We start from the raw sequence: 23654 nt of genomic DNA, 5'->3' as shown, positions 1-23654 counted from the left end.
TCTCCTGGGGGAATTTCAAGCGAAGCTGTACACGGTAGCAGCAGATCGACGGGACGATGCGAGCAGTAGGACGGCCATCTTTCTTGAAGGCAAACGACATCGGCCGTGTAGCAGCAGCAAGGAGCTCGCACAATGCGCCGGTCGCAGGACACAGGGGCATGGACGAGACGGCATATAGTTGCACTGCCAGACGAGGACACTACACGTCAGGAAAATAAATGAAGCTGCTGCGCTCTCTCTCGTCAGTTCGTGCATAACAAAATAAACCCGTGAGTATATAATCGTTCTATTTATTAACGGATTTTATTTTATTTATAAAAATTACTTTTCTCGCCTAATCTAATAGAACAAACCGTTCACTATCTCTTGGCTCGAATCGTCGTATGACATTTCTACATATCTTTACGTACTGAGTAATTCGACTTGGGCGTTTATTTGAGTCTACGAAACTAAGTCACACCGAATTCACTTATCACATAAAGTACGTTTTAAATAAAAATCCAAGAAACTCGTTTCGGAAATTTTTACTTAGGCCTAAATCGCGGTGCTGAACAAGATCGTAACACCAGGGGTGTTACAGCTACACCCTTGCGTGGTTGCTCCAATGAGGACTAGTGGGGAGTGGTGACTCTCTGATACCTCGGGAAAACATCGCCGTGTTTCTAATCCTCTTTACTTTGAGCATTTACATTTAAGCAATTTCAATTGTGTTTTTACATTTCTAGAATTGCCTTGATAGAATAGGGTTGGAACCTAGGGTGCAAAACTTTGTGCGGTAGAATAGAAATCACACTTAGGTACTAGAGGTGAATTGGGCTAAGCGATAGGTCTTAATTGTTGCGAGAAATTTTAGATTAGCTTAATTCACCCCCCTCTTGGGCATCTTGATCCTTTCACCTTGAATATCGATCCAATATTTCTAAGGCTTCCATGTCAACTGACACTTCTTCTATCAATGGATTGCCACAGCAAGTTGACAACTCCTTAATGATACTTTTAATCTCACAAATCTTATAAAAGAATATTCGCTGTCACATAGTCCGTTCTAGAAAACAATTATGTCTTTGAACAACTTAAGCCTTTCTACAACATCAGTAACAAATTTTCGTTCTCCCCTCACTGAGGCAGCAATTATATTGTCTATTTGCACGATTTGCTCTTATGGAAAAAGCATTGTATGGTAATGCAATACTAAGCATTATGTAAGTTGAGTTCCATCTTGTCTTGCAATCAAGGTCTATCTTTTTCTCGATGGTGGCATTCACATACTTAGCTATCTCATCAAACTTACTTAGCTATCCCACTTCAGCATACAATTTTTTACTACACTTGCTCTGAAGCAGCTATCACGAATTTATGACACCTATTAATGCGTATGTATCCAATGATGGAGAGACTTTGGTCTGATCAGTTGCCTGCACATGTACATGCTGTAGGGATGAGATGGCGGACAAGAGGGGGGTGAATAGTCCTTTCTAAATTTAATCACGCTGGCTAACCAAAACAAATACGGAATTAAAACAATCGGTCTAGCCAAGACTACACACCTCTATCGAAGTTCACAAGCACCTTATAAAGATACTAATTAGGCAACAAAGGTGCCGGGCTAGCTAGAGCTCACCAAACCAATTCTAAAAGCAAGGTCACACAAACCTATGCCACTAGTACTTTAAGCAACGAGGGAGCTCCTACACATGCTAGTAAGCAAAAGCACAAATCCACTTAAGCTCATTAGCAATGCTCAATAACAAGGCTACACAAGCCAAATTATAGAGCGCAAATTTCTTAGCTACACAAACTAAGCAATGTGACTAACAAGGTTACTCAAACTGAATTAGCCACGCAAGGGAACTACTTCTATGCTACACAAACAAGAAGGTAACTAGCAAGCTACCCAAGCTAACTAATTACAAGAGCAACTACACAAGCACAATGTATGAAATGCAAAGACAAGCTTGTGTAAAGGGGATGCAAACCAATAGGAAGACAAGGATGACACGGTGATTTTTATCCCGAGGTTCACTTGGTTGCCACCAAGCTCGTCCCCGTTGTGTCGACCGCTCACTTGTGGTTCAGCGGCTAATTGGCATCACCCGCCAAGCCCACACGTTGGGCACCGTAAGAACCTACCCACAAGTGAGGGTAGCTCAATGACACGCTCAACTAGAGTTGCTCTTCGTGGCTCCCGCGGTGTGAGCACAACACCCCTCACAATCACTTATCCGGAGCACCGCACAATCTTCTTTGCGTGCTTCGACGGAGACCACCACCAAGCCGTCTAGGAGGTGGCAACCTCCAAGAGTAACAAGCACCACCGGCTTACAACTTGACCACCTAGTGCCACTCAACGCAATCTCACAATGCAACGCACTAGAATCACACTCACTCGCAATCGATTCGCACTCTTGCAAGCACAAGTGAGTTAGAGGGCATCCAAGCACTCCTACACAAGACACATAGGCATAAGGGTGCTCAGCAACCAGCCCAAGGCTGGCCAATGCTTGGTTTTATAGCCCCCAAGAAAATGGAGCCATTATACCCCTTCACTGGGCACTTTTCGAACTGACCAAACTCGCAGGTCATAACGACCAAACGCGCAGGTCACAGAGTCCAGTCGCTAGGATGATGCCATGCGTCCCCTGCTTTCGAAGCCGACTGTTGGGCTTCAACGGCTAGCTCCCACGCGTGCATACTCTTGATCAGATGCGCCTAGGTCCAGTGACCAAATGCACCGAGGTCGAGTCCAATTACCAACTCATTTCTTCACAACTGACCGGGCTCACCTTTATCCTATGACCGAACTCGACTATCCCAGTATCCGGTCACTTCCAGAGAGGTTCCAGAGAGCTCTTTTGATGACCGCACATGTCAGGTCATCACTGACCGAACTCTTTGTGCATCTGATCGCTCCTAGACGTGTTAAAAACACTGACCTGATGCTATGACCAGACTTGCAGGTGATGACCGGACGTGCAGAGTCTGGTCACAGACCTTTCAATGCTAAAACAGCTATAACTCTTAGCTCCGAACTCTGATTTTGATGATCTTAGACATTTTCGAAAGCTTCCTTAGAGGGCTACACATCCCACATGCATACTTGATCCAAATCACAATGGATCAAAACAGTATTCTAATCCAAGGACCATCCTATAGTTTGGAGTATACCAAAAAACTATTTTCTCTTCTCTAAGTTGATTCACAACAACTCCAACTTCTTCTCCTTTGTAAATGTGCCAACACCACCAAGTGTACACCACAAAGTTCAAGTGTGTTAGCATTTTCTAAAACATTTTTCAAAGGATTAGTCACTCAATTTACCACGCCACTCGATCCTAGCAACATCGCAAAGTTAGATCACTCAAGTGGCACTAGATGACCGATATGCAAACAAGTTTGCCCCTCTTGATAGTACGGCCATCTATCCTAAACCCGATCATAAACTTCTCTACACACCTATGACTAGTGAAATGAAATTCCCTATAGGTTATACCTTTGCCTTATGCATTCCATTCCATCTCCTCCAATGTCGATGCAATACATGCACCAACATGATCAACAATGATATGATCCACTTCATATCATCATGTGACCTTATTGGTTCATCGATCTTGACCTCACTTGCTCTTCACTGTTGCATCAGTCCATCGGTGCCAAGTCTTTGCTCAAGCATCCCGCCATGCGGTCCAGCGCTTCAAAGCCTCCAACTTGCTCTTCACTCTTGCAACCGGTCCATCAAGCCAAGCCTTGTCTTGATCTTCTCCACCTTAGTCACATGACTCCATGTCATGTCTCATATGCAATGAGCTCCTTCATCACATGTGTGAGCTTTGCAACATCTCTGAGCCATTTTCACCACCATGACATATGTTGCTCACAAACATGTACCTATGGACTAATTTCCTATGTATCTCACATCAAACACAATTAGTCCACCTAGGTTGTCACTCAATTACCAAAATCAAACAAGGACATTTTAATCTCCCCCTTTTTGGTAATTGATGACAACTCTACAAAGATATGGAAATTAAGCTCTTTTGGATTCATGTTGCTTGCCCAAGCAATTTTATGATGTGTACCACAAACCCGAATTAGTAGTATTAGCCCCCCTACATATGTACTAGAGTGTTTGGTTTGAAGCTTGCACATATGCATAGATTAGAGTAATTACTACCAAATGATGCTAAGGTGTATAGAATAAACCTTTGAAGCGTGATACCAATCAGAGTTGTACTTTTAACATCATCCTTAGCACCATGAGTAGCTAGACAACAAAAATACTAGAAACCCCATGAGATTAACATTATAAGCAAGGTTCTAGTACCACGTGTAAAAATACAAGTCTAGCTACCATCCTATACATGCTAGTTATCAAATCATCATTCAAGTTCTACAACTAGCATACACCATACAAGCATGCATATCAAATTAAAAAAATTATGCAATGCAAGCAAGCACATGACTATGTACATATCAAATGCAACCAATCAAAGTTCATAAGCTTGCTCCCCCTACTTGTGTGCTTCTCTTGTCCAAGAATTTTGATCCATCTTTTTTCTTCAATGTTGCTCCCTCTTTGTCCCTGTCCATGTCCAACCTCTACTTCTTTGTCTCAATCTCTCCCAAAGCTTTCATATCTTTGTACAATCTCTCTCCCTTTGTCATCAATTTCCATAAAAGGTGTGCTTCTCATTGATGCAAAGGCTTGCATTGGGGTAGATGGTTGAGGCTTGAATCTTTGCAGTTTTGATGGACACTACCAAATATTGGAATGACATCACTTGTATAGCTCTTAAGATACCACACATAGGATCTTTGACCTTGATACAAATCGGTGGGACACCTCCCCCTAAGTCATTGCATGGGTCAACCATTTGCTAAACTTGAGCTCTTGTAGATGAGGGATGCATTCTTCATTTGATGATCACTTAAAGTTGAGGATCACTTGTGGAACCATCGTCTTGCATGATTGATACCACGTGTAGATGTGATACCACGTGAACGAATTTTCTAGTATGGAACTACTTGTTGAATTTATCAATAAAAAACTATTTCTTGAACCTTTGCTATCTTCATGAGTACCACTTATAGGGTATCACTTATGAGTTGATCTAGACATCACTTGTGAATTCTTGATGAAATACTTGAGTCTAGATATCACTTGAAATAGACAAACTAGATATCCATTTACATTGTTGTCTTGTGCTTGTACTCTTATCACTATCATGAGCTTCTATGGTTGACTTAAACTAAATTGATTTGCCTAAGCTTCCAAGTCCGGTTTGAACCCTCTCTAAGCTTCTTTACACTCATTTGGAGGTTATCTTATCGAGTTGTACTTGTCACTTGTTGGCAATCCAGATTAAATTAAGTACTTGGGTTCACTAGCTCATGAACAAATTCATATACCAACCACTAGATCAACTAATCATTCAAGCAATAGTGGTAGGCTATGAATTTAAACATTTCATTTGTTATGCATGATCCTATGAAGCATGTACTATATGCACTAATTGCATACTAGTAAGGGATGAAATGATCATGCACATTACAATGATACCTTTGCTATGTTGGAGTAGAGGATAGTCACACAGATTCCAATTCATTACTCCAATAGCAATGTAAAGTCCAATTACAAGCTTGGTGAAGACCAATAGATGCTAAATTAGAGAGCATAATTACTTAGCTACACAAACTAAGCAATGTGACTAACAAGGTTACACAAACCAAATTAGCCACGTAAGGGAGCTACTTCTATGCTACACAAGCAAGAAGGTAACTAGCAAGCTACACAAGCTAACTAATTACAAAAGCAACAACACAAGCTCAATGTATATGAAAGTAATCGCAAGCTTGTGTAACGGGGATGCAAACCAACAGGAAGAACAAGGTTGACACGATGATTTTTCTCTCGAGGTTCACGTGTTTGCCAACACGCTAGTCCCCGTTGTATCGACCGCTCACTTGGTGGTTCGGCGGCTAATTGGCATCACCCATCAAGCCCGCACGTCGGGCGCCACAAGAACCTACATCAGAAGTGATGGTAGCTCAATGACACGCTTTACTAAAGTTGCTCTTCGCGGCTCCCGCGGGGCAAGCACAATGCCCCTCACAAAGCTCTTCTCTGGAGCGCCGCACAAGCTTCTTGCGGGCTTCCACGGAGACCACCACCAAGCCGTCTAGGAGGTGGCAACCTCCAAGAGTAACAAGCACCACCGGCTTGCAACTCGATCATCTATTGCCACTCGATGCAACCTCATGATGCAATCGCACTAGAATCGCTCACTCACACAATCGGATGATCACTATCAAGTATGTGTGAGATGGAGGGCTCCCAAGCACTACCACACAAGCCACCAATGCTCTAGTGTGCTCAGCTTGTCCAAGCTCTTGGCCAAAGGCCGACCACGGCTTCTATTTATAGCCCCATGGGCTAAACTAGCCATTACCCCTTCACTGGGCGTTTTTCGGGTCGACCGGACACAGCACCGGACGCTGCACCGGACATGTCCAGTCGCTATACCGGACGTGTCCGGTAGCTATCCGACCGCCACGTGTCCTACCGTTGCCTCCAACGGCTCTCTGACAAGACGATCGGACGCTCAACATGAAACGACCGGACGCTCAACCGCTGCGTCCGGTCGAGTCCAGTAAGCCTCCAGGGCCGATCGGACGTGTCTGTTAGAAGCTGACCGAATGCTGAGCCTCAGCGTCTGGTCGAGTACAGTAAGCACCCACGAACGACCGAACGCGTTCGGTCACACCAGACCAGACGCTGCCAGCGTCCGATCAACTGTTCCACTGAACACCAATTTTGCTGATTCACACCGGACGCGTCCGGTGTGGTGACCGGACGTGTCCGGTCACACTGTGTAGTCCAGTCCTGAGCCACATACCAGACGTGTCCGATCTTCATACCGAACGCGTCCGGTCACTCTGTGACCAACGCGACTAGCTCGTTTTCAACTCTATCTTCTTCACCCTTGCTCAAATGTGCCAACCACCAAGTGTATCACCTTGTGCACATGTGTTAGCATATTTTCACAAACATTTTCAAGGGTGTTAGCCATTCAACTTGCCACGCCACTCGATCCTAGCGATGATGCAAAGTTAGATCACTCGAGTGGCACTAGATGACCGATATGCAAACAAGTTTGCCCCTCTTGATAGTACGACCATCTATCCTAAACCCGGTCATGAACTTCTCTACACACCTATGACCGGTTAAAAGAAATGCCCTAGGTTATACCTTTGCCTTGCGCATTCCATTCCATCTCCTCCAATGTTGATGCAACACATGCACCAAGAAGATCAACAATGATATGATCCACTTCATATCATCATGTGATCATATTGGTTCATCGATCTTGACTTCACTTGCTTTTCACTGTTGCCTTCATCCATCGGCGCCTAGTCTTGCTCAAGCTTCACCGCCACGTGGTCCATCGCTCCAAAGCCTCTAACTTGCCCTTCACGCTTGCAACCGGTCCATCAAGCCAAGTCTTGTCTTGATCTTCTCCACCTTGACCACATGACTCAATGTCATGTCTCATGTGCAATGAGCTCCTTCATCTTCACATGTGTGAGCTTTGCAACATCTCCAAGCCATTTTCACCTTCATGGCATATGTTGCTCACACACATGTACCTGTGGACTAATTACCTATGTATCTCACATAAACACAATTAGTCCACCTAGATTGTCACTCAATTACCAAAACCACACAAGGACCTTTCAATCTCCCCCTTTTTGGTAATTGATGACAACTCTACAAAGATATGGAAAATAAGCTCTTTTGGATTCATGTTGCTTGCCCAAGCAATTTTACCATGTGAAAATGATTTTGGACAAGTACCACAAACCTGAAATGGTAGTATTAGCTCCACCTACATATGTGCTAGAGTGTTTGATTTGAAGCTCGCACATATGCATAGATTAAAATTGTGGGAGAGTAATTACTACTAAATGATGCTAAGGTGTATAGAATAAACCTTTGAAGCGTGTACCAATTGGAGTTGCACCTTTAATTTCATCCTTAGCACCATGGTTAGCTAGATATCACTTGGAACTAAAAGCACTAGATACCTTGTGAGATCAACATTAAAAGCAAGGTACTAGCATTACTTGAAAAGCATACCAAGTGTCTAGCTATCATCCTATGCATGCTAGTTATCAAATCATTATTCAAGTTCTACAACTAGCATACACCACACAAGCATGCATATTGATTTTGAAAGCTTATGTAATGCAAGCAAGCACATGAATATGCACATATTAAATGCAATCAATCAAAGTTCATGAGCTTGCTCCCCCTACTTGTGTGCTTCTCTTGTCCAAGAATTTTGATCCATCTCTTTTCTTCAATGTTGCTCCCTCTTTGTCCATGTCCATGTCCAACCTCTACTTCTTTGAGCTTTTATATCTTATCTCTCCCCCTTGTAAAATCTCAATCTCAAAGCTTTCATATCTTTGTACAATCTCTCCCCCTTTGTCATCAATTTCCATAAAAGGTGAGCTTCTCATTGATGCAAAGGTATATGTTTGGGGTAGATGGTTGAGGCTTGAATCTTGCATTTTTATGGACATCACTTGATTGTTGAAATGACACCATTTGTAGATACCACTTGTAACTTGTACCACTTGTATCTTGTGTAGGGCTTCTTGAGATACCACACATAAGATTTTTTTATCTTGATATCAATTTGTGGGACACCTCCCCCTATGTGATAGCATGGGTCATCTATTTGATACACTTGAGCTCTTGTAGGTGAGGGATGCATTCTTCATTTGATGATCACTTAAAGTTGAGGATCACTTGTGGAACCATCATCTTTCATGGTTGATATCATATATAGATGTAATACCAGTTGTATGAAGTATATACCACTTGAAAGAATCTTCTAGTTTGGAACCACTTGTTTGTTTTATCAATAAAGACCATTTCTTAAACATTTGCTATCTTTATGAGTACCACTTATAGGATATCACTTGTGAGTTGATCTAGACATCACTTATGAAATCTTGATGAAATACTTGAGTCTAGATACCACTTGAAACAAACAATGTAGATATCCACTTGCATTGTTGTCTAGTGCTTGTACTCTTGTTACTTATCATGAGCTTCTAAGTTGACTTGAACTAAATTGATTTGCCTAAGCTTCCAAGTCCGGTTTGAACCAATGACAAGCTTCTTCACACCTCTTGCAAGGGTTATCTTGCCAATGTTGTACTTGTCACTTGTTAGCAATCCAAATTGAGTCAAGTACTTGGGTTCACTAGCTCATGAACAAATTCATGTACTAACCACTAGATCAAGTAATCATTCAAACAATAGTGGTAGGCTATGAATTTAAGCATTTCATTTGTTATGCATGATCCTATGAAGCATGTACTATATGCACTAACCGCATACTAGTAAGGGATGAAATGATCATGCACATTACAATGATACCTTTGCTATGTTGGAGTAGAGGATAGTCACATAGATTATAATTCATTACTCCAATAGCAATGTGAAGTCCAATTATAAGCTTGGTGAAGACCAATAGATACTATTTTTGAATTCCATTCGTCACCCATATGAAATGAATACCACTTATGATCAAGTGGACTTTCTTGTTATGGTTGGCTTGCTTTATCTTTTGATCTTTGCTTGCATGAGAGCATCAATTTGAGAATACCACTTGAAATATCATGACTAGCTCTCTTTTGGGTGTTGCTTGCTTTTCTTGATCAACCCTTTTGATTGCTTCAATTAAGCATCTCAAATGTTCCTCGGATCACCACTTCCATGTTAGCCTTCCAAGTACCACACTTGGTTCACCTACACATAGGCGGCAAGCCCCTACACTTGGGAGAAGTGACCTCTCTCTAAAGAACCATCCTTGATACTCACTTAAAATGACTTGATTGATTGATCCAAGTGGTGGACTTAACTTGATCAATAACCTTGAATCCTTCTTTAAGTCCTTTTCTTTCTAATTGTTTAAGTCCTTTTCTTTCTTTCAAATGATCTCTAGTCATCACTTAGAACTTAAACTTTATCTCCATCTTGAGTTTGATCTTGATCTTCCAATTTGAGTACCAAATGTGTGCCAAGTACACTTCCACAATCAAATGGCCTTGTACTCTTTTCTTGTCATACTTCTAGATCATCTCAAAACCAAACTTAGGTGCCTCAATTACTTATAAACATGTTTCAACTTGAGAACCTTTCAAGCAAAGTGACTCCAAATAAATCTAATAATTATCACTTTTCTGGCAGATTCTGTACTCTTCAAAGAAAAATACATATCTCCTAAAGTACAAATCCAAATACCACAAAATTTGGTGGAGATGTGCTTCACTAAGTTATCGAGCAGCTGAAAAAATTTGAGCTTCATTTGACTTCTAGATTGCTACCAGATTTCAATTCTTCAACCACTGTTACATGCTCAAAACTGCTCCACTATAGCTGATAAGATCTACTCCAAAACTGAAGCATCTCTTGTCCAATTCTCATGAAATTTATACAACATCTTATATCATAAGTCTAGAGCATGTACACCAATTTTTATGCCAATAAAATAAGTTTTGATCACTCAAACATGGCTAAGATCACAGCTCACTCAGATTTTCAATATAGGACAGATTTCAATCACTTGAGCTATACTTTATCAAATGTGAATCCAATTTGAAATCAACTTGTTTGAATACTTTCACAAGACATAAATCCATTAAATCCACTTACTAAATGTCATCTTTTGAACTTATTCAACACAAATCAATCCAAACTTGATTACTAAGCTATTTATCCATTCAAACATCTCATAGCAAGCAACATTGCATATTTATCCAATTCAATCAACTCATATGCACCCAAATGAAATGATCAACAAGAGATATACTTTGGTTAGCTCATGATCATCTAACTAGCAAGCTTTAACTCAAATAATTTTTCAAGCCATCAAATAATCCAATAAATCACCACAACTTGAATATGACACTTGTATGTTGATAGCACTTGGACTTCACTTAATTTTCACTTGGCATTGGGTTTGGATGTGCACTAAGCTTTATAACTTGACTCAATATGTGATGAACAATTTGAGATCAATTGAATCAAACCTCCAATGCCATGGTACCTACAATCATTCATCCACTTTGTGATGGTACCCAAACTAGTTTGGGTCCTCTCAAGTTAGGAGCAACATACTTAGGCATAGCCTTAGTATGAATAACGAGATGTTTTGCAATTTCAACCAATGATGTATCATTGCCATCCTTTCTAAGCATATTATTATCAATAATTGAAATAGGCTTAGAAATATTACCTAGGGGACATGAATGTGTCATGTGTTCCCTTTCCCAGCATAAGTAGCACTTTCTCTTTGATTGAGCCTTTTCTTCCTTGCTCATGTGGTGCTTCCCATTGCCTTACCTCTTATGGATTGCTTGAGCCTTCTTCTCAAGCTTGGTAGGATACTTAGAGACAAAGTGTCCTGTATTTCCACACTTAAAGCACTTGATGTGAGCATAGACTTTCTTCTCATCTTGTGTCTTGCTCATCATCTTGGCATCTTGAGTTTGCATTGGATGCCTTGCCTTTCCACCCCTTCTTGTTTTCTTCTTCGTCGTCATCAAGTCACCACCATTTTTATGATAGATCTTGACTTGCTCTTGGGGTGTCTTCTCTTGCTCAACTTGTGGCATTGGTTGAGGCTTCACTTGTTGCTTCACCAATTGCTTGGTTGGGCATATTGAGGTAAGATGACCCCAAGTGCGGCACTTGAGGCACTTCACATGCTTGAGCCTCTCTTCTTCTTTCTTCAACTTGAGCTTTTCTTCATTGGGGCAACCATTTGCAAGATGTCCCACTTCATGGCATTTGAAGCATATGAAATGAGAGAGACTCTCCTTTTCTTGCTTCTTTACCTTTCTTTATCTTTTTCTTTCGCCCTTGGTTATGCTCTTCTTGTTGAAGCCGATGCCACACTTGTCACCATAGCTTCTTTGAGTCTTCAATATGTTCTCAAATGTGACTTTTGAGTTGTAGCACCTCTCTAACTTGTTGCTCAAATTCTTCACTTCATTTTTGAGCTCATTGTTCTCCTTCAAAAGGTTAGTCTCACAAGATATAGAAGTAGAACAAGCATCTATATGTGAAGAGCATGGCATATCTAATAAATCATCACAAGAGGTGGATACATGCTTCTTGCCTACATCACAAGGGTTAGCAACAATTTGTGATTGATCAATTGACCCATGTGATGAGCTCTCACTAGTTTTAGATTTTTCATTTGAAGGTTCTTTAGTGAGAAAAGCATGGTCTTGTACCAAGTTATCATGAGTAACACTAAGTTCCTCATGAGCCAATTTTAGCTCCTCATGTGAACAAGTAGTAACATAGAGTAGATGCTTTTGTTGTTCACAGGTGTTCTTTAGAAAAGAGTTTTAAATTTTAAATTTCTCGGTTTTAGCCATCTCTTTTTCTAAAGCTTTTATTATGCAACCATATCTATCTAGAAGCTCCTCATATGAATCAAGATCAATCACATTTGCATTAGATACCTTAGTGTCACCTTGTGACATGAAGCAATGTGATTGTGGCAGAACCTCCTAAATTATAGGACCCACATGCACTTGTCACTGTCCAACGACCTTTGACAACAATGCATATGTTCCTGGTAAATTAAGAAGTCTGTCGGGTGTCCTCGGGAACCCCGAATCATCCATGATTTCCGAGCAGGATCACGTTACAGAGTCATTGCAGTATTACAACATTTATTCAAATATCAGCACCAGAGTAAAAATAGCGGAAGTCTTACGATAACATAGTTTACAAACCAGTTGTTTCAAACCTTACAAACTAAGTTCGATAATTATTACAAAACGAAATAGTGGAGTGGCATTATAATATAATACAAAACACACAATGAAACTGCCCTACCCAAGGACCACACATTTACTTCTCATCGTCAGAACGAACGATAGTCATGCAGCACGATCCAAAACAGATTTGCTCATGAGGCTCACCTGCAACAAGGGTCAACGAACCCTGAGTACAAAAGTACTCAACAAGACTTAACCGAAATAAAACTGATAGAACTCAGGAATGCAGGCTCAGGGATTCAAGGTATGGTTTTAGCAATAATCAAAGTTATTTTGCGTAAAAGCTCTTTAATAAAATTCTTTATTTCAACAATTTAAACTTCATAAAATCATATACAAAGATGACACGATCCGTAATGAGATCATGAAACTTCATATCCAACACCTTCATCAACCATTCTCAAGTTCTAGTTATTAATACTACGATGATGAACAGTGAGTTGAGTCTCCATAACCGAGGAGCAACGACGATTCGAACCGATTATAAACCTAGCTGGGACTTCCAGACCACACGATATATGCAGGTCCCTGACCTGCATATACCAACCTATTCTCGAATCCTCTAAAATAAGAACGAGTCCGCGCCACCCGAGAATACAGTACTCCACCAATCCAGCCCATAGCCACGTGGGTACACGCTATTCCCGCCATCTCTCCACTCCCAGTGCGCGAGTAGCCATTCTCGTAATAGAATCACCAAGTTAAGGCTTACCGGAGTATGTGGTTAGTACTACAAATTCTCACCTCATGCAATTCAACAACGGACGTGCCTTAATCGACAAAGGCGGAAAGAACCCGCTCACAAGACCTCCATGTCTTATGGCTCACACACACCGAGTCCGCCTGGTCTAGATTTATTACTCCACATCCCCATATCACATGATAACATAAGTAACCAACGTTCCATTTGAAACTTGCATGTGACAGTTAATCACCTGACTTCATCGTTCTATGCATAGCTAAGCAAAACTAGGCATATACGAATTTAAAACTGGTAATATGGTAAATATGGAATAACAAGGTTGGTAATGCACCAATTAGGCTCTTACTTAACTCCTCATCACTTAATGCAGTAACGAAAAGCAAAAGCGAAATTAATTTGTAAAACACAAGGTAGGGTTGTATGCATCCGGGGCTTGCCTTCGTTGACGGAAAAGTCCGATTCCTGCGACGTCACACAAGTATTCGATCCGACCTCAACAGACGGATTAACCTCCTCAACAACTTGATTAACTACCACATGTTCACCTTCGTTCACTACACGTAATAACAATGCCATGTTTAACATGATGCGGAATACGAAATATGATGCTCGATGATGGATACAAAAATTAACAATTTGAATACAACTTTCCTTCGCGGTACAGTTGCAAGTCAAACAAACTAAATCTTTTTCATAACACATACATCAACTACCAAGGACCATTATCAACAAATGACCCAAGGTCATCACTCAATCCAAAATTACAAACAAAACCTAAATCACTAAAGGTTACTATTTGCTTTTATGAATTAATTATTTAATTCAAAATTATGAAATAAATCAACTTATTCTAATTGAGCTCAAAATTTTAGTAAATGTTCATTACATGATAACTAAGTGGCAAAACAAATTTCATAATATTTGGACAAGTAAATAAGCCTAGAAAAATCATGGAAATCCATTTATTATTAAATTGAGCAATTTTTATCACATTCAAAAAGTACTGAAAAACATTATTTCATATTTTTCTTAAATACTTTACATCACAGAGAAGTCACACAAAAATTTTCATAATTTTTGGAGCTCTAAAGAAATCTACACAAAAATAAGAAAAACAGACACTATTCATTCAAATCTGAAAATAGAAAATTCCATTTAGAACGCTGAGTCACTGACAACCCGACCCCACCTGTCATCCCTAACCTCCGACGTTGACCACGGCAGCGACGGCTCTGACCGGCGATTTCTCGCCGACGGTGAGATCAATGACGACGGCAAGGGTACTAACATGTTCACTACTTCACAGCGCATCGATCTATGGCACTAACGCGACCAATTACGGACCGAACCAAGCACTTCGCCGATCATGACGGACGCGGTGGCACGGCAGTGCTACGCTGGCGGTGTGCGACCGGTAGAGCTCAAACAAGGGATCCAGGAAGCACCAGTGGCTCACCTCGAACGCGTTGAAGCAAGGAGCAAGGTCGGAGAAGCAACGGAGAGGCGTGACGACGATCATGGTGATCACGGCGGAGCAAAACGTCGTCGGTGATGGTGTACCGGCGACTGTAGTGGTCAAAATGAGCAACCAGCTAAGGATTAAGTACTACAGCATCGAGACGAAACAGAATTAGCCAAAACTAGGGCCGAAGATGCACCGTGGAGCTCTGGCCGCGGCGAATCATGCTCGGCGGAGGAGTTACCGGCCGCGAGGAAGAAGACGATGCAACTCGAGTTCCCGACTTAGACTAGCTGAATTGGTGGGTTGGCTGGATGCGCAAGGATACGGCGGAGTTGGAGCATGCTTTGCCGAGACGGCAATGGCGCTAGGTCGACGGCGAGAGCTCGACGAAGCTGCGGCGGTGGTGACTGGAAAAATAGAGAAGGAAGAAAAACGACGACGACGGCGTCTTGGTTCTTATAACACGACTCAGAAGCTCAAGGAAGCCACGACAGAGCCGTTTCCACGCCAGCGCGACGCCAAGGACGGCCACGACGCGCCTGGAACGCCGAAGAAGGTCGCCGGCGGTGTAGTCTCGACGGTGGATACTGTTCACAGTAATTACAAGTTTGCCATTCGCCAAAATTCACAAATTACTCTCAAATTTTCATAACAACTCAAAAATCTCCAAAAACAAAAGTTGTTCAAAATCAAAAGTTCTACAACTTTGCTTCTATAACCATCTCCTAATTCGGTCTAGATTTTGAAATGAACTTTTGAATTTGAATAGGGAAATTTAACGAATTACGCCTTTTTGAATTACTCAAAATTTTTCTAAACAACTTGAAAAACTCCAAAAACAAACTTTGTATAACTTGCCAAGCTCTACACTTTTGCTTTTGGGATCAACCCCAAATTATGCTTAGATTTTGAAATGGATTTTCAGGGTAGGATTTAAATGCTGAAAAGCGGGGTTTTCTCGAAAAATTCAAAAATCCAAACAAACTTTGAATTTAAGTCAAACAATACAATTCAACACATACCATATGAATATAAACTTGTTTTAGTGTATGCATCTCAAAGTTTTCACCAAATGCCAAATGCTTTGCAATGCATATGATGACATGTCAGGTTTTAGTATTTTAAACACCCGAGGTGTTACAATCCTTCCCCCTAAAAGGAATCTCGCCCCGAGATTCAAAGCCATAGAGTAAGTAATGGAAAAGGAAATGTGTCAATCCAAAAACATCCAGAACTTTTCCATAAAACAACTGAGGTTCTTTTACAAAACACAACTTAGCTCAACTAATATTACTCTATTCTATATTGACGCTAGAAATTCTGGAAACTTTTCTAACAAGTAATCTTCTGATTCCCAAGTAGCTTCCTCTTCTGAATGTTGATTCCATTGTATTTTATAGAACTTGATTGTCCGTCTTCGAGTAACACGGTCTTTCTGATCTAACACTCGGATAGGATATTCGGAATAAGTTAAATCCGGCTCTAGTTCCACTCCTTCAACTTTAACATTCTGTTCAGGCACTCGGAGACACTTCTTTAATTGAGAAACATGGAACACATCATGTACAGCTGTGAGATGTTCAGGTAATTTCAAGCGATATGCCACTTTTCCATACCTCTCCAAAATTTGATACGGCCCAATGTATCGGGGTGCCAACTTTCCTTTAACACCAAAACGGATAACTCCCTTCATTGGTGATACTTTCAGATATACAAAATCTCCTTTGTTGAATACCAATGGTCTCCGTCGTCTATCCGCATAACTCTTTTGGCGGGACTGAGCTATCTTCAGATTACTCTGTATTTACCTAACCTTGTCTTTTGTTTCTTTCACAAGGTCAACTCCAAAGAATCTTCTCTCTCCTGGCTCAGACCAACTCAACGATGTTCTGCATCTACGACCATAGAGTGCTTCAAATGGAGCCATTCTAATGCTTTCCTGATAACTATTGTTGTATGAGAACCCGGCCAAAGGTAAGCACTCATCCCACTTATTAGAATAGTTAAGGACACAACATCTTAACATGTCTTCAAGTACTTGATGGACTCTTTTAGTCTGCCCATCAGTCTGCGGATGATAAGCTGTACTATACAGAAGTTTGGTACCTAACGAAGCATGTAAGTGTTTCCAAAAATTGGAGACAAACTGTGTACCCCTATCTGACACAATAGTCTTGGGTATTCCATGGAGACTCATGATTCTTGCTAAATACATCTTGGCATATTGGATCGTAGGATATATTGTCTTGACTGGAAGAAAATGTGCTGACTTAGTGAGTCGATCTACAATAACCCATACTGAGTCAAATCCCTTTGATGTCCTGGGTAGACCAACAATAAAGTCCATACTTATGTCCTCCCACTTCCAAGATGGAATAGGTAATGGTTGTAATTCACCAGCAGACCTCAAATGTATAGCTTTTACCTTTTGACAAGTATCACACTTTGCTATATATCTAGCAATTTCTATTTTCATTTTAGTCCACCAGAATCTTTGCTTCAAATCATGGTACATCTTGTTGCTTCCCGGATGGATAGATAACCTAGTAGCATGTGCCTCATCTAGAATTGACTGCCGCAACTCAGGAACTTTTGGTACCACCAGGCGATCCTTGAACCATAACACATCTTCATCATCTATGCTAAAACATTCTGCTTTTCCATCCCTGACTCTTTCCTTGATATGGGCTATACCCTTGTTTTCCTTTTGAGCAGCAATAACTTGATCTCGAATAGTAGCTTCAACAATTATGTTGGTCAAACTTCCTTGTTGAATTATTTCTACATTCAACTTCTCCATTTCTTGGCATAAATTGAAACCCATTGTTCTCACTGTCAGACAATTGCAATAACTTTTGCGACTAAGGGCATCTGCAACCACATTTGCTTTACCAGGGTGATAATGTACTTCCAAATCATAATCCTTAATCAGTTCTAACCATCTTCTTTATCGCATGTTCAACTCTAACTGAGTAAAGATATACTTTAAGCTCTTGTGGTCTGTATACATATGGCACGTATTACCAAGTAGGTAATGCCGCCAAATCTTTAGAGCATGAACCACAGCTGCTAACTCCAAGTCATGAGTCAGATAGTGTTCTTCATGTTGCTTAAGTTGCCTGGACGCATAGGCAATGACCCGGCCTTCTTGCATCAACACACATCTAATACCAATACCTGAAGCATCACAATAAACATCAAACAGCTTCTCGATATCAGGTTGAGCTAACACTGGTGCAGTAGTCAACAGCCTTTTCAAAGTCTGGAAAGCCTCTTCACAATCTGATGACCAGACAAACTTGACTTGGTTCTTCAACAATTCAGTTATAGGTTTTGATACTTTAGAGAATTCTGGAATAAACCGACGGTAATATCCCGCCAATCCAAGAAAACTCTAAACTTGATGAACTGTGGTTGGCGGTTTCCAATCAAGCACATCCCTCACTTTGTCAGGATCAACTACAACTCCTTCGGCTGACAAGACATGTCCAAGAAATTGCACTTCCTTAAGCCAAAAATCACACTTGCTGAACTTGGCATACAATTGATGTTCTCTCAAACGAGTCAGAACAATTCTGAGGTGTTCTGCATGTTCTGTCTTATTCTTGGAATATACTAGTATATCATCTATAAATACCACTACAAACTTGTCTAGCTCAGGCATGAATACTGAATTCATCAGGTACATGAAATGAGCTGGAGCATTTGTCAAACCAAAAGACATCACCAAGTATTCATATAATCCATATCTTGTGGTAAATGCCATTTTGGGAATATCTTCAGGCTTTATCTTAATTTGGTGATACCCTGATCTCAAATCTATCTTGGAGAAAACTTTGGCTCCGGCCAATTGATCAAAAAGCAAATCTATCTGAGGTAATGGATACTTATTCTTGATGGTCACTTCACTCAACGGACGATAGTCAACACATAACCTCAGGGTCTCATCTTTCTTTTTCACAAAAATTGCCAGACATCCCCAAGGTGAGGAACTAGGTTGGATAAACCCCTTCTCAATTAATTCTTGTAACTGAGCCTTCAACTCGGCTAATTCCTTAGGTGGCATTCTATAAGCTCTCCGAGAAATTGGAGCTGTTCTAGGTTGTAACTCTATGTTAAACTGTACATCCCTATCAGGTGGTAGACCAGGTAAATCTTTAGGAAACACATCCGGAAATTCATACACTACCGGAATATCTCTAATCTCTTTGACAGCAGTCGCACAAATCTTGCCCACTGATCTTCTTAGGGTTGGAAGTTGGATGAGAAGTTGAGAATTACTATCAAGCAAACTTACTCTTAAAGTCCTATTCAAAGCATCTATAATAGCCTTATGCTGATACATCCAATTCATTCCCAAGATTACATCTATATCCTGATCCTTAAGGATAATCATGGTAGTGGGAAAAATATGCCCACCCAGGTTTACGGGTACCTGGTATACCATTTCCTTAGTACACAGACGTCCCCTGAGCGACTGTATAAAGAAACTTTCCTTTGTTGCCCCAATTGAAATTTCATACTTCATGACAAATGTTCTATTGATGAATGAATGCGATGCGCTAGAATCAAAAAGTATAACTGCAGGGTGATTGGCAACAGGAAACATACCCATCATCACTGGCTCCCCCTCCGGAATTTCTCCAGCTTGAATATAGAACACCCGTCCTGTCTTCCTCTCATCTTTGCCCTTCTGAGCATTCTGATTGTGGTTCTTGTTTGGTGCCTGACCCTGTTGTTGATTGGTAGGGGTCTTCTGATAATTTTGATTAGCCTGCCTAGGATATGGACATTCCCTGGAGAAATGAACAATCCTTCCACAATTGTAACACGGATAGTTGTGACCCTGTGACGTTGGAGCATTGCCACCAGGAGCATTGGTTGACTGTGAGTTCGGATAGGTTATAGCAGGACAAACATTTGACTATTGCCTGGCTTGAGACTGTGGCAGACGGTAAGGAGGACGATAATGGTTTACTAGATGATAAATCACTCTCTGCCTCTTTTGGTTTCCACCAAAAGGTCCAGACGGCACATTCTTTTTCTTCTTGAGCTCCTTATGCTGCCGATACTTTGCCTCTGAAGCAATTGCAATATTTACTGCCTCATGATAAGTGATATTGGTATTGGCTGTCATCATTGTCTGCAGTTTGGTATTCAAACCTCTCATGAACCATTTCTTTTTCTTGGCATCCGTATTAACATGTTCAGATGCATACTGCGACAGATGATTGAATCTTCCCACATACTGCATCACTGTTTGATCCCCTTGCCTCAAAGCAAGGAATTCATCCAGCTTCATAGCCATCACTCCTTCTGGGATATAATGGGCTCTGAAAGCAGTGCGAAATTCTATCCAAGTTAACGGAACGCCTGCGGGTTGCATGGCCATTAGATTTGCATACCAAGCACCAGCTGCACCTCTAAGTTGCTGGGCAGCAAACACCGGTTTCTGAAACTCTATGCAGTGAATAAGATCAAATTTATGCTCCATGGTCCTAAGCCAGTCATCAGCCTCTAGTGGTTCATCTGCCTTGGTGAACACCGGGGGTTTTGTATCCGTGAAATCCACATAGGTAGCCTCATGCCTGTTATGATTGCGGCCACGGTTTCCATGCATCTGATTCTGATTACTTTGAGCCATCTCATGAAGCAAACGAGAATTTTCCATAGTCACATTGACTAATGCAGCGATAGCATCAGCCAGATTGGTCGGCATCGGTGGCGGGTTGGGGATATCATCATCATCTTGTGAAGTACCAGGAATATGCGATCCCCGCGTACGATGCATCTGCTCATAACAAACCAAACTTTATTCACAAGCCTTTATTGAATTGCACAAAAGCTTACTCCAGACACATTACATAGGGTTTACTACTATAAACACCAGACCCTATAAGTACCAAAACAAGATACATAGCTTAACCATAATTAACTATTATACAACTCTACTCTTTTCCGTGATTACTTCAAACTTCCGGCTCGGTATCCATTCTGGAATTATTACCGCCTTCATCATCACTTTCATTGATCATTACTAATTCTTCAGGATCTTCTTCTTCTTCCTCTTTCGATTCGTTATCATCGGCAAGGATGACACCGGGGTCCATGGCATCAGCTTGAGGCTCATGATTTGGGTTTAGTAGATTGCTAAGCCTATGAACTTCCTCATGTAGATAGGTATTATGTTCTTCTAAATCTTCTACATAGAATTCTAGCTCATGAGTTCTAGCTCTAGCTACATTTTCCCTATGCCAAGCCTCATTTCATCCCTCCACCATACGAACTAACATGTTTTCGTAGTTCCTGTGTGTGGTGGTGAGACGCCTCAATTGACCCTGCAATTCTCCTACCTGTATTGCATCCAAAGCCCTATCTCTAGTAGCTTGTGCTAATTCTGCAGAAATTCTCTGTATCTCCACCTGGGGATCAGGCCTAGAACTGCTACTGCTAGCACCATCGTTTCTAGGGGCAAGTTGGTGACGAGGAACTCCTTTGGGTCCTGTGGACTTAGCCATACTGTAGGAAACCAATTTAATCCAAGTAAGACCATTTGATCAAAGTCTAAAGAGCAGCTATGATGGATTACATTACTCAAACCAGTCTCACTACTCAACTCCAGACTAAGAGGTGAAGGAAGTAACGAGTGAATTATTCATGATGCATGAATCGTTCTTACGAACAAAAACATCAAAGTTTATAATGCACATAAACAACATTTATTTTTATATAGGGCATAGTAAGATTACTACTCCACCACACAAGACCCTTTTAATCAAATAAGGAATGGTGAGAAAGAAATAAGATAAGTCAGAAGCAATTTGGACTAAATTAGCAAGTTTAATTTAGTCATCCCAAATCATTTTGAAGTTTTTTGTAAACAATACAACAAAAACCTTGTAACGATTGCTCTGATACCATTCTGTGGCAGAACCTCCTAAATTATAGGACCCACATGCACTTATCACTGTCCAACGACCTTTGACAACAATGCATATGTTCCTGGTAACTTAAGAAGTCTGTCGGGTGTCCTCGGGAACCCCGAATCATCCACGATTTCCGAGCAGGATCACGTTACAGAGTCATTGCAGTATTACAACATTTATTCAAATATCAGCACCAGAGTAAAAACAGTGGAAGTCTTACGATAACATAGTTTACAAACCAGTTGTTTCAAACCTTACAAACTAAGTTCGATAATTATTACAAAACAAAATAGTGGAGTGGCATTATAATATAATACAAAACACACAATGAAACTGCCCTGCCCAAGGACCACATATTTACTTCTCATCGTCAGAACGAACGATAGTCATGCAGCACGATCCAAAACAGATCTACTCATGAGGCTCAGCTGCAACAAGGGTCAACGAACCCTGAGTACAAAAGTACTCAACAAGACTTAACCGAAATAAAACTGATAGAACTCAGGAATGCAGGCTCAGGGATTCAAGGTATGGTTTTAGCAATAATCAAAGTTATTTTGCGTAAAAGCTCTTTAACAAAATTCTTTATTTCAACAATTTAAACTTCATAAAATCATATACAAAGATGACACGATCCGTAATGAGATCATGAAACTTCATATCCAACACCTTCATCAACCATTCTCAAGTTCCAGTTATTAATACTACGATGATGAACAGTGAGTTGAGTCTCCATAACCGAGGAGCAACGACGATTCGAACTGATTATAAACCTAGCTGGGACTTCGAGACCACACGATATATGCAGGTCCCTGACCTACATATACCAACCTATTCTCGGATCCTCTAAAACAAGAACGGGTCTGCGCCACCTGAGAATACAGTACTCCACCAATCCAACCCATAGCCACGTGGGTACACGCTATTCCCACCATCTCTCCACTCCCAGTGCGCGAGTAGCCATTCTCATAATAAAATCGCCAAGTTAAGGCTTACCGGAGTATGTGGTTAGTACTACAAATTCTCACCTCATGCAATTCAACAACGGACGTGCCTTAATCGACACAGTCGGAAAGAACCCGCTCACAAGACCTCCATGTCTTGTGGCTCACACACACCGAGTCCGCCCGGTCTAGATTTATTACTCCACATCCCCATATCACATGATAACATAAGTAACCAAGGTTTCATTTGAAACTTGCATGTGACAGTTAATCACCTGACTTCATCGTTCTACGCATAGCTAAGCAAAACTAGGCATATACGAATTTAAAACTGGTAATATGGTAAATATGGAATAACAAGGTTGGTAATGCACCAATTAGGCTCTTACTTAACTCCTCATCACTTAATGCAGTAACAGAAAGCAAAAGCAAAATTAATTTGTAAAACACAAGGTAGGGTTGTATGCATCCGGGGCTTGCCTTCGTTGACGGAAAAGTCCGATTCCTGCGACGTCACACAAGTATTCGATCCGACCTCAACAGACGGATTAACCTCCTCAACAACTTGATTAACTACCACATGTTCACCTTCGTTCACTACACGTAATAACAATGCCATGTTTAACATGATGCGGAATACGAAATATGATGCTCGATGATGGATACAAAAATTAACAATTTGAATACAACTTTCCTTCGCGGTACAGTTGCAAGTCAAACAAACTAAATCTTTTTCGTAACACATACATCAA

This window comes from Miscanthus floridulus, chromosome 18, assembly GCF_019320115.1.
Source record: "Miscanthus floridulus cultivar M001 chromosome 18, ASM1932011v1, whole genome shotgun sequence".
NCBI classification, from domain to species: domain Eukaryota; kingdom Viridiplantae; phylum Streptophyta; class Magnoliopsida; order Poales; family Poaceae; genus Miscanthus; species Miscanthus floridulus.
This window is presented reverse-complemented; position numbering follows the sequence as displayed.